Raw genomic sequence first — 13,394 nt, 5'->3', positions numbered from 1 at the left:
CATGTTCGACGGGAAGCAACCTAAACTTCTTATAATCGATGATTTGATGAGAGAGGCAGATGGACGGATCGTTGACATTTTCACGAAAGGTAGTCATCATAGAAACTTAAGCGTGTTTTATATTACACAAAATTTATTTCACCAGGGAAAAGGCCAGCGTGACATCTCGCTAAACACAAGTTACATTATATATTTTAAAAATCCTAGAGACAAAACTCAAATACGTTACTTGTCACGACAAGTTTGCCCTGAAAACTCAAAGTTCGTAGATGAAGCCTACAAAGATGCCACCAAAGATGCTCATGGTTACCTAATGATTGATCTGAAACAAAATACTGATGACTTATGTCGTTTCAAAACTAAAATATTTCCATCCGATAAATATTGCACAGTGTATATTCCTAAAAAAGGATTTAAATATGGCAAGAGTCAACTGGTTTTGGTCAGTTCTAAATGATGTCCGAGAGTGTGAGCACATATAAACATTTACTAGAAGCGCTGCAAGTACTCAAACCAAAATATCGCACAGCATTGCTTAAAGCTTGTGATGATGATGAAATAAACATTATATGTGAGTGTATTTATAATGTTTTAAAAGGGAAAATTCCATTGGAAAAAGAAGAAAAATTAAAATTAAATAAACATAAAAATATATTGCGAAAATTAGTTTCAAAGGGAAAACAAAAACTTAGAAAAACCATTATCATTCAAAAGGGCGGTGCTTTTCTACCTCTTATATTAGGCGCAGTTTTAAGTGCTTTATTTAACTCTATAACATAATCAAAATGGAGAATATGAAAAAAATGCTATTAGTGGAGCAAGATTTCGTTGAAAGACTTAAACACAATGAAAATCTAACTGAAAACTCATCATCTCGTCTAGATAGGGAGATGCAAAAAATACTTAAAGGTAAAATGGATGATCGTGAAAAATGGGCATTGTATTCCCAAGCACTACAACGATTTTTGCATTTTGCTGAAGCAGATCGAAAACCTTTTAAAATACCTATAGTCACGGATGGATTTGACCACCGCAACAACGACCACAAAGATTTAGTCCCAGAGCTAAAAAAGGAGGAAAATGTTAATAATGATACAGCTTTAAATCCGATCTTACCAGAACTTGATACCACCCCACCACCTGACACACCGACTCAACATTATCCTTTGGAATTTACTCCATCTCATATCATAGAGAGAGTACCGAAATCTTACAAACAGAAAACCAAAACTTTACTGGATAACATTATGCTTCATAAAAAAAAAATTTGGTGGAAGCCTGGAGGGGAAGTTGTATTAAACAACCACACCATCCCAAATACTAATATTGTTGATCTAGTAAACGATGTGATTAGACCTCTTAAACGTACAAAACCAAAGGGATGGGAAGAATTCACCTTAATTTTAAAAGAAATAAGAGTGCCTGCATCTTGTATAGGTAACCCCACTAACGCAGAATTTTTTAAAAAATCTCTTGGAGAGAGGGAATTAAAGGAGCTCGACACACCATTTTCGTCTACAATTGCAAGAAATTCATCATTAGCGGAAAACGCATCTACACCTATTTCTAGTAGAACACGTGATTCGAAAAAAAAGAAATTAGATTGGGAAAGATGGACCCCCTATTAGATATTCACAGGATTTACTACGATGTGTCCAATCCTGCCGGATACAGTAGCATCAATAAGTTGGCGAAGGAGATGAAAGGTAAAATGAGTAAAAAGGAAGTAAAAAGATGGCTGCAGTCTCAGGAAACGTACACATTACATAAACCTGTTCACAGAAGGTTTACTAGAAACAGGTACATATTATCTAATTATAATGAACTCTGGCAAGCTGATCTAAGTGATATGCGTACTTATGCTCAATATAATGATGGATACAAATATATTCTTTGTGTTATTGACGTGTTTAGTAAATATGCTTTTGCGCGAGCAATGAAGAGTAAAAAACCTGAAGTTGTTAAATCCTGTTTTGATAGCATTTTTACAGAAGCTAATGCCACTCCTCGCCATATTCAATCTGATAAAGGTACAGAGTTTGTTTCAAAAGCTGTACAACAGTACTTTAAAAGTAGAAATATTAATTATTATACTACTAATAATCCTGATATTAAAGCTAGCATAGTGGAAAGGTTTCAGAGAACTCTTAAAATGAAAATGTGGCGTTACTTTACGTTTAAAAATACATACAAATACGTTGACGTCTTACAAGATTTAATATATTCATATAATCATAGTTTCCATTCAAGCATAAAAATGAGACCAAGCGAAGTAAACTACGATAATATCATGACTGTTTGGCAAAATTTGTATGGAGAAAAGGAAAATAAAACATATATGAATGAATGTCCCTCACTTCAAATAGGTGATCATGTTAGAATAACTAAATATAAACATGTATTTCAAAAAGGTTATGAAACTAATTGGAGTGATGAAATATTTGTGATTGATTCCATTATTAGGAGAACTCCTTGGATTGTATATACTTTAAAAGATTTGGAGGGTGAACCAATTACAGGTACATTTTATTCAAAAGAGCTACAGAAAGTATTTTATGACCCCTCCACTAAGTACAAAATAGATAAAATAATACAATCGCGTCGCGTTCGAGGTAGAAAGGAAGTGCTAGTCAAGTGGAAAGGTTATCCTGACAAATTTAATAGTTGGATCCCGGCATCGGATTTAGAACAAATATGAGTGAAGACAGTTTTTACCTCACGCTGTTGAGCAATAGCTCCATTTCTTATTTTCCTGGAAACACAACAGCCAACTTCATAACTAAGTTACCTAAAACTGTTAAGTTAGAAGGGGAATGGGTCGTTGGTTTGGTTGAGTTTCATTATCCATGTACAATGTTTAATGTACAAGAACATGAAAACATTCTATACGTAAAGAAGAAAACACGTTTAGACGAAAGTGCTGATTCAAAAAAGAAAACTGATTCGAATATAATTGTAGAATATAAGGCGCATATTCCTGCGACTACGTACGATAGTGTTAATCATTTTTTAAGTGCTTTTAATGACCACCCATTGTTACGAAATCATTTTAAATTGAGATACGATGAAATAACCAAACTTGTAATATCAACTCGTCAGGATGCTGACGTAATATCTCTAATCGCATCACCGCAATTAAGTCTCCAGTTAGGTTTTGAACCAAATACTAATTTAGTCACAAAACCAAATGGGAAATATCCCATTAACTTGTACTTGGGGCTGCCATCGCAGCTTTTCATTTATTCAGATATTATCCAACCGCAGATAGTAGGTGATGTAATGACATCATTAATACGAATCATACCTCTAGATCCAACGAAGTACATTTATGGAGCATACAAAATGCATGCATTTTCACCGGCGCACTACTTACCTGTTATGCGCAGAGAGTTTGATACGATTGAAACAGATATAAGAACAAGCGTCGGCGGTAAAGTACCATTCCAGTTCGGTACATCGTGTGTTAAACTGCATTTTAGACGTATAAAATGAGTCGAAGAATCGTTAACGGTCTTTGCCCGTACCAACATTATTATTCAAATCAGGCTGGATCTGGGGTTGGTATAGTGTATAAAGGTGTTTCTCATCAACGTGGTCATGGAATTGGAAGTTTCTTAGGGGGTTTATTTAGATCCGTTTTGCCTTTGTTGTCAAGTGGATTTCGAACCGTTGGGAAAGAAGCTTTAAACGCCGGTGTTGGATTACTATCAGATATGATGAATTCACACCCTATGGAAGAGTCTGTAAAGTCGCGTTTTAAAAATGCTAGTGCTAATTTGAAAAGGAAAGCTGATGAAAAAATCGAATCATTAATGAGTGGTTCAGGGTATAAAAGTATAAGAAAGTCGAGAAAGCCCATCATTAAGCGTAAAACACTACAAGGACGACCATCTAAATCATCAAAAAAATCTAAATTTGAAGATATTTTTTCCATCTAAACTATGTCGTTTTTACATAATCATTCATGTGAATGTGCTAAGTCAGAGTTAGACTTATTTGCTCTACCATCAACTCAAACAAGCGTCGAAAGCGGTCAGTGGATTCATTATAAACCAATTTCATCATTAAGTGATGATGGACCTATAGAATTTCAAGTACCAGGTACTGGAGATGATTATATTGATCTGTCCCACACTATGCTATATATTAAAGCTAAGATAGCAAGTGCTGATTCAAATGACATTTCTAAAACTATTCATGTTGCACCGGTTAATAATTGGCTTCATTCACTTTTTAGTCAACTAGATGTATATTTAAACCAAAAACTTGTGTCACCTCCTAATAATACATATGCATATCGAGCATATTTAGAGACCCTACTAAACTATGGTCCAGCAGCAAAAGGCTCTCATCTGACCTGTGGCTTATGGTATGCTGATACTCCTCATAAAATGGATGCTACAGATGAAACCAATATAGGATTTTCTAAGAGAGTGGAGTTGGTTAAAGTGAACAAAGAGGTTGATATGATTGGTCATTTACATGGTGATATATTTAATCAGGAGAAATTTTTGATTAATGGTGTGGAAATACGTGTTAAATTAGTTCGTAGTAAAGAAGCATTCAATCTCATGTGTGACAACGCGGACACAAAAATAAAAGTTAAAATTACTGATGCCAGTCTCATTATCCGTAAGGCTCGAATAAATCCTTCAGTATTAATTGCAAAAAGTGGAAACCACGAATCATTCACGTTTATCACTTAGCTTCAAGTTCAAACCTGCAATTTCTGGAGAGGTCTTAGATGAGAATTTAAAAAAGTTTCAACGTACGTTATAAAGACGCTGATGTTATAGTACAACTTTAAATCAGCATTTAAGACTGGCATCGTATGACGAACAAGACAGGAGTAATTCAAAAATAAACATTAAGTGAAGGTATAACTTAAAATACTAAGTTTGTACTGTATCCTATTTTTTGATGAAGTAATAATGAAAAGCATTAATGTGAAGCCGACGCCCAAACTTTACGATACCGAATAACCGTTTACAGATAACCATTGGAAGAAAAGTCCTCGAGTGGCGACACGAACCGGAAGACGAAGCGTTTGGCAGGCCTGATAAGTGGACTGAATGACATCGTGAGATAGTGGAAACCGGTGGATGCAGTGGCAAATGTCTTCATTGTGGCGTTCTAGGGGAGGCCTTTGTCCAGCAGTGGACGTACTTCGGGTGATGATGATGATGAAATGATGACAAACTTTACGAAACTCCTTAATTTCAATCTTAATAGTTTACTATTTCTCATATACTCAGCGGCCACAAAAATTTGGCCCATTCCACATACAAATTACTATTATCATATATTTGAGGACCAGATTTTTTGCCGCTCAGTATATTATATTGCTAAAAGAAATGTTAGGTTAGGTTAAGATTTATGCAATCCTTAAAGTTACGAAATTGGCAGGGAAAGTTTGATGATTGAATTGATTTGGAAACTTCAACAAACACCATTGAATTGCTTCGCAAAATTTGAGCAGGTTTCCTCAAGATGTTTTCCTCCACCGTAAAACATTTGGTAAATTTCAATTGTAATGCACAATGAATTTAAAACTCAAGAGGTGCGGTGAACCCAGGTATAAAAGGAAACAAGTGAATGAAAAAAATACGTTAGTCAGGTGAGTGAAACAATAGAGCTAGCGCCAGAGCCGAGAGCAGGTAAAGGGACAATGAGCGCCTATTGTTCGCGCGGCTTGTATTGTTTGCGGGTCGAACCTTTTATGATTAGTGCTTCGGAGTTGCTATTGTCCCAGAAGTGAAGTACATATGTACAGGAAGGAGTAGGCGGAGCGTTCTCAGACCTCGTCCAATCGCTCCAAGTGGGGGGTTTTCTTTTTTTTTTTTTTTTTTTTTTTTTTTTTTTTTTTTTTTTTTTTTTTTTTTAGGATTGGACCCGCCCCAAATCGCCATTTTGGACAAAAAAATGATCTGGAGCCGTCGTATCCCTCACTACTTGGGTCGCAGTACTAACCTAACTTAACCTACTGTACTGGCAGCAGTTAATTTTTCTTAGGGTCGCAGCTGTAACCTCACCTAACCTATTTCTTAACCAAGTTAACCTCTAATTATTCTGTAATAAAGTATTTACCAAATGTTGCATTTTATGAAACGTTTTATGCCAAACGTTGATTCGAGAAACGTGGTTTTGCTAAATGACGAAAATAAACAACGAATAATTATTTGTTATATGACGGTTTTTTCAAATAAAGAGTATGTGAAATGATCAATTTGTGAAATGTGGTATTATAAAACGATTAATTTGTGGAACAAAAGTTTGCGAAACGTTGTTCAACTAGCATTGTGATAACGGCTCAATCAGTTCAATCAACAAGAATCTTAAAGTCCAAACAAGAGCTGACGATATAAAAGGAATAATGTATATCAAATACGAAGAAGCTTTGTTGCAAAATTTTGTAGGTAGGTAGATTCTCGGACGTCTAGTGAGAAAATCGGGTTATGCAACGGGAGCCCGCCACGTGGCAAAGCCGGCTCTTCTGCGCATGTCCACACATCAAATCTATATGCACCCATGTCTGCCTAAAATCCTCTACAATCTTGCAAGTCATTCACATACAATTTCGATATTGATGAAGAAAAGTATGGAATCCTAAGTTTGTGTTGGTAAAGATTTTTTCCTAAATCAGGACGCTGCGTTGTTTGTAGCTCTTGCCAGCACGCTCTGCTGTTGGTCGACTAAATTGCCGAAAGATTATTGTGCAATTGAATTATGTACAAATGACGAAAGGAGTGAATTTACTAGCGAACATTCAAAGTAATATTTCAAACACAATTCACGTGCTACTAAATCTAAAATTTGTCTAAAAGGTCTAGCTTTGCCGAAAATAAATTCTTCAAAGCGTCCGTTGCGCTTATTGTTGTTAGTTTATGGATTAACATAGTTATTTTTTTTTAAACTGTATCAAGCAAGACGAAATTTCTATTGTTGCGAAGTTAGTGATAATTAAATAAGAAAGTTCTACCGCGCCATAGGAGCCACGTGTTTCCCGGTCCCAGTGCGCATGACTACACGACGCCTCAGCTGTGATCTGAGAAAATCGTTACCGACAGCCAACGCACCCATTTTCACGTCACGTGGCTCCTGGTATCACTTTAATGAACAGAGCTGTCATCAAACTGCACCCTCAGCAAATTCAGACAGTGCATTTTCTTTGTGGTCTACTAATAAATTATATTATGGAATGTCTAATTGTTTGATATCAAAATAATTGATATCTGTATCTTTAAACTGATTCCTATAATTTAAATAGTAATACTAGCCCAGATAAGATACCTTCGAGAATTAAAACTTTAATCGCAGGCTTATCAGACCAAGCCCATTAAATGCCCCAGTTTCTTACAGCTGTTTCAATAACAATTTAAACATTTTGACTATATAAACATCACTTTTGTAGAAAACTAGATATAATTAGTAATTCTTCTGCCGTTTCGGCGAGGATCTTTAGTCACGATAGTTTTCATGCGCGTCTGCGCTGTGCATTACATTACAGAGATCCATTGCTTTATCACTCATTATGTTTTGAGGTCGCGGTCGTCACGAGGACTTCGCGTGCTTGATTATTAGCGTACATATAGCAAACAACTCTTTCTTATTTGTCTTCTTCTCCCACCTTCTTTGATTCATTTAATTGTTCAATGGTGCAACACCTTGGGCGTAACAATTTCAAAATTACATCATTTATAGTTAGATAACTACTTCCATAGTCTAGTGTGAAACAGCGCGGCAATAATTCATATTACATAATTTTTGAAGATGACAATGTATCTCTTGGATTCACAAAACATATACGCTGCCAAGTTGCAGTGGCTTTACCATTCTTCACGTGACTTTAATAGTTCAGCCCATATACTATGTCTTAATGCCTTTTCCTCGTGATACCGTCCCTGCCAAGTCTACTCTCTCTACCGATGCATTCATTCGATCCCAATAAATCTTTCGCGCCTTAAAATAAATCAATTGTGACCATGCGCAATAATGCGCATAGACAACGAACGGGACAAGAATAACGGAATCAGGTTAAAATGGAAATGAAAATATTTATGTGGTATAGTATACAACTTGATAAGTCTTTGACTTATCAAGCGTCTTGGTAAGGGATAAGTTCGCCTTTGTACTCTTTTGTTTTGTTGTTTTCTTTTTGTATTATTTTTGTGTTTTATGTACAATAAAGTATTTACATACATACATACATACTTGATTTCTAGCTGGTAATGCATAAATTTGTCTATTATTTTGTGATTCACAAAAATGATTATTATGATGTAGTAAACTAGTTGTCATTTCTAATGCAGCTATTCATTACAAAAACGTCACATTTATCTATTGTATGTAGACGACCTTCATTATTGTAAATGTCAGTACCACATCCGCATCATTTACAAACCAGATACAGCTTTTAGTGACATTTACTGGGATTATACGTGTAACTACTTTCACAGCTGTTCGCTTGTGACCTACAGCAGATTATAAAGCCCCGGAAGTGTGAGACTACTTAACGTTATCACGGAAGACTTCGTGATTATGATGCGTGTTTTCGTAACCCTTTCTACAACTATTGACGTAACTGCGCGTGAAAGCTGTGTAATCGCCTTATCGTCACGAGATGCTTCTCTTTTTACAATTTTAGTATTTTCACCAAAATTCTTGAAAGAAAATACTTCTGTACTTTTAGATAAACCTGTGACGTCGGTTGTCTTTATCGCATCACCAGAATTTTTCTCTCATCGTTTCTTTTGTTACTTTGTCTACATATTGTGTTGCTATTTTTAACATCCTTTGTGATCAAAGGCATTTACGACTAAATTTATAGCTTTTTGTTTTTGTCATTAAAACGTTTTGAGAAGGAAATAGTTGCATGGTTTTGCGATACACAGGTTGAAGGTCAGGGTCGACCCCACGGCGCCTGGACGCATACGCTCACATGACTTGTTGTGTACGCCCGGCCCGGCATAACGTGTGCGCTTGTGATTGGTTGAATTTTACTCCGCATACCTCGCTCGGTATCACAACTCCAAAAGTTTCGACATCTGTTGCAGTGCTGTTATAGTACTCTCTAGCTTCTATTTCATCTATTGTATCAAAGATAGTAGTACCCCGTAATTCATCATAGAATTATTTTTTCCAGTGGAATTATTTCTCTTTAACTGAAGATGAGCGCAATGACAAGTGTTTTTGTCGGCGAGGCCAGACCAGAGGCCACATTAGCTTACCCGGAAGACTGGCCTTGTCCTACTAACACCAGCCACGGCTGATTTTTTATCTGGTGATCGTTATATTGAGAAATTAGCAGCTTCATTTTTTTTTATTCAACTGGATGGCAAACGAGCAAGTGGGTCTCCTGATGATAAGACATCACCACCGCCCATAGACACCTGCAACACCAGGGGATTGCAGATGCGTTGCCAACCTAGAGCCCTAAGATGGGATACCTCAAGTGCCAGTAATTTCACCGGCTGTCTTACTCCCCACGCCGAAACACAACAGTGCAAGCACTGTTGAATGAAATCTGCTGATTTCATAATTAAAGTTAGCTATCTCCTTTATACTTATTTTATGATAATTTGAAAAATAATTTGTTTTCTTCTTATTATTAACTTAAAGCCTTCTAAACATCGGCCAATGTATTTATTTAAGAAAAAAAAACCAAGTCTCCATTTCATATGATTTTAATTTTTCAATCAAATTCCAGATGTTGAAAATTAAACAATCATGAGACACTCATATTAAATAATGTCTATTGTGTGGTGTGGTGTGTATTGGATAATTAACTCATGTCTGAAATAAAAAGTTCAGATTCCTCAGAAATTTACAAATACTCCTCTCGTATTAAGTTTACGTTAGAAACCAAATCGTCTTTTATTTTAACTGTAGGTGTTATTAGAAAAATAAGATTAATAATTAGTCACGCAACATCTTACATCAGGCTTTTGCCGAGTTATGAGACTGGAACTCTCTTCGAACAAAATTATGTGTGCAATACGGAACTAGTCAGATTTCCATTGACTAGATTAGCTGTAATGCTATTGAAATTAAATTTATTGAAGCAGCAGCAATTTTCTCCGTCGAATCCGTAAACGATATCCAACAAGATAACCCTGATAACGGTTTATGATAACAGTAATAAAATTTATCTGTCTGTTCTGTTCTCTAAACAAAAATGGGTATTCAAGCAACAGGGCAAGATTTCTCGCCGTGAGCGCTTAGAGAAAGGTACTTGGGAGTTTAATGGAGCATTATTAAAGATGTATTTCTTGTCAGCAGCATCTTGGATGAAACTACATTTTCCCTTTACAATATGAGAGTTAGCAGCGATGCCGACATACAATAATGTCGCACGTTTCAGGAATGTCTTTCTTTATCTTTACTTATTGATGGTTATGGTTATGAAACTTGTGAAGCTGAGTCTTTTGAAGTACTAAAAGATTGTACTAATGTGGAACTTTAGACCATTTGGTTGGAGACGAGATATAGGTGTCCGATGCTCTCGTTTTAATCGGCTTTGGTAGTTAACTAGTTATATTATTAACAATATTACCACTAAATTATGTATTTAATTGTCATTTTACGAATGGTTCAGCTATTAAAGAGCCAGTAGTGGATGTAATTATCGAGCGCATTATGCACGGCAACGACTATAAAATCGTTATATATATGGCGTGCCACCACACAATTCTGTCCTAGAAACGCATTCACTGTATATTTATTGATAGTGTTAAATATATATGTATATAGTGTTAAATAAGAAAGTCAAGTCATAAATTACTTTTCAGATAACTGTAATTGCCTCGTGGGCCCTCGCGTACTTTATAAAGGCAGGCTTTTTTGCAGTTGGTAGGACCTTGTGCAAGGTCCGCCCGGATTGCTTGCTACCACCATCTTGCTCGATAATCCTGCTGTGAAGCAGCAGTGCTTGCACTGTTGTGTTTCGGCGTGGAGAGATAGGCAGCCGGTGAAATTACTGGCACTTGAGGTATCCCATCTTAGACCTTTAGGTTAGGAATGTTTATGGGCGGTGGTGATCTCTTACCATCAGGAGACCCACTTGCTCGTTTGCCATCCAGTAGAATAATAAAAAAGGACCAATTAACACTAAGAATAACAGTCGAATGTACTTAACAAAGTACAAATTTAATTATTCATTAAAAAAATAATCGTAAGAATCTTGAAATACTTAATATCCAAAATAACAAAGCTGGTGTACCACGTCTAGGGCGTAAGTAAAAAAGTCAGGTCCCAGGAGGTCAAATCTGGTAAATGCACAGACATTTATTATCCTTTATCATGACACTCGACACTTGTTTTGTTGAGTAACCTTCAAGGATGTCTCGTCTCGATATCCAATAAAAATCGTCTTGTCTCGTACGCTTGGACTTCAGGCCTTGGCTTGGAAATCCCGGTGACGATAACGTCATGAATTGTAAATACATCAATATGTTCTCTTATAACTCGATACTGTTTTAGATGGGTCGGCTAAAGATCTGTAGATTTCACCTTCATTCATCTTTGAATTTACGTAACAAATAGTTCTCCGTGCCTATTTATATCGTGTGAATTCTCACGACGGCGATTACCCCCTCAACCGCATAAAAGGTCCAATCAATTTGTTTACCCATCAACGGTTCGCTTGTGAGTAGTCTTGAAGGTCGTTTCCAATCAGACACGCAACTCCGTGCACACACTCGACACAGACGAACACAATACCTATTATTTCTAATTGAAGTGTCACTGTTGCGGCATTATTGGAAAACTGGTGTTGGAAAGATCTGGGCTCGTCGGACTCGCACGGGAATAGAGTCGACCGGTCGTCGCGATTTTCGGCACGTATTCTACATCAAGAACCTTGGCCCAGTGGGCAGCTATTTATTATTGGGCCGGTTCTCTGGAACTATCTGTGTTTCCTATAGCGATAACGTTTAGTTTTAATGTTTTGCTCGGACAAAACAGAACTCTGGTTTCTTCGGATCAGTAATTTTTGATTTGTTTTGCAAGAATACGGCTGAGTCGCAAAGCAATTGCATTGCAAAGGTTATCACGTTACTCACTAGATCGTAATTTCCATAAACGAAATTGAAAAATTATTAATCTAAATACTGTAATCCAAGGAGCTTAGAGCGAGTTTCGTGTTGGTCATATTGAGAGAGGTGTAGAAACAAGTTGGTCGCCGGTAACATGAGAATGATGGCGGACGGGCGACAACTGAACGCATTTGCGGTCTTGGAATGTGATACGGTAACTTTGCCCACGTCTTTCAATTAATTACATATTTTGTACCTAGTCCTGCTACTTGGCAATTCGTCTTTTACACGGTTTTTATACTAACATCCATTTATTAAATGTTTATGTATGTAAATTTCGTATTTCCCATTCAAAGACGCGCTTCGATGATTTTCTTTTTTTTACTTTTTGTAATTGTACCTATTTGTTAATTAAACAAGCTTATTTGTTAAATCGATTCTCTGAACTGGCACGCAACTAGCTGTTGGAATTACAATAGGGTGCATTCTATTACTTCGTTCCCCTTGGTTATCTTTATAAAATATTGATATAACATCAACGTCGCTAGGGTTTTGCAGGGTAATTTATTGTAAACTGCAAATAGATACTAAAACTGCATATATTTTCAATTCAAGAACCAGGAGTACATGAACGACTAAGTTGTTGTTAAGCGATTAGGTTAGGCGCCGGCGACCGCATTCTTTTCTAGCCAGCTATGTGCAAAGTGGAGCGCACGTCCGTTGAACGTCGCCAAGGTATTTAAGCGATAACTATTACTAACTTATGGAATCGGTGTTCAGAAACCATCCTAGAATTATTACTAGCTTTTACCTGCGTTTCTGTCTGCGAATAATTTGTTAACAGCTGTACCATGGGAATCACGCGATTTTTAGGGGAATAACCGGCCAAGAGCGTGTCGGACACGCCCAAAATAGGGTTCCATAGCCATTACGAAATAATTAAGCAATATTTTTCTAAGGATTTCGTATTTTATACGGAATCATCCAAGTTTAGGTACCTTAGGCTGCTATTTAAGAGTAAAACTATTTATAATTCTCAAGCAAACTTAGCCGTTATAGTTTTCCTTAAAAGTTTGATATACTTACTACCATCGATTTGTCGGCACAGTTTACATATACTCGTATATCCGTGCAAAATTACAGCTTTTAGCATTGATAGTCCCTGAGCAAAGCCGCGGACTAACGAAAAGACAGACAAACAGACAGACATGGCGAAACTATAAGGGTTCCGTTTTTGCCATTTTGGCTCCGGAACCCTAAAAAACTGTCTCCATACCGTGTTTCCTCTGAATCGGTTTAAGCGTAAAGATGTCAGGAACAGGACAGACAGACAGTTACTGTCGCATTTATAATATTAGTAAG

Source organism: Choristoneura fumiferana, chromosome 9 (assembly GCF_025370935.1).
Source record: "Choristoneura fumiferana chromosome 9, NRCan_CFum_1, whole genome shotgun sequence".
Classification (NCBI taxonomy): Eukaryota; Metazoa; Arthropoda; class Insecta; order Lepidoptera; family Tortricidae; genus Choristoneura; species Choristoneura fumiferana.
The sequence above is the reverse complement of the archived record's forward strand: the minus strand, read 5'-3'. Positions refer to the sequence as shown.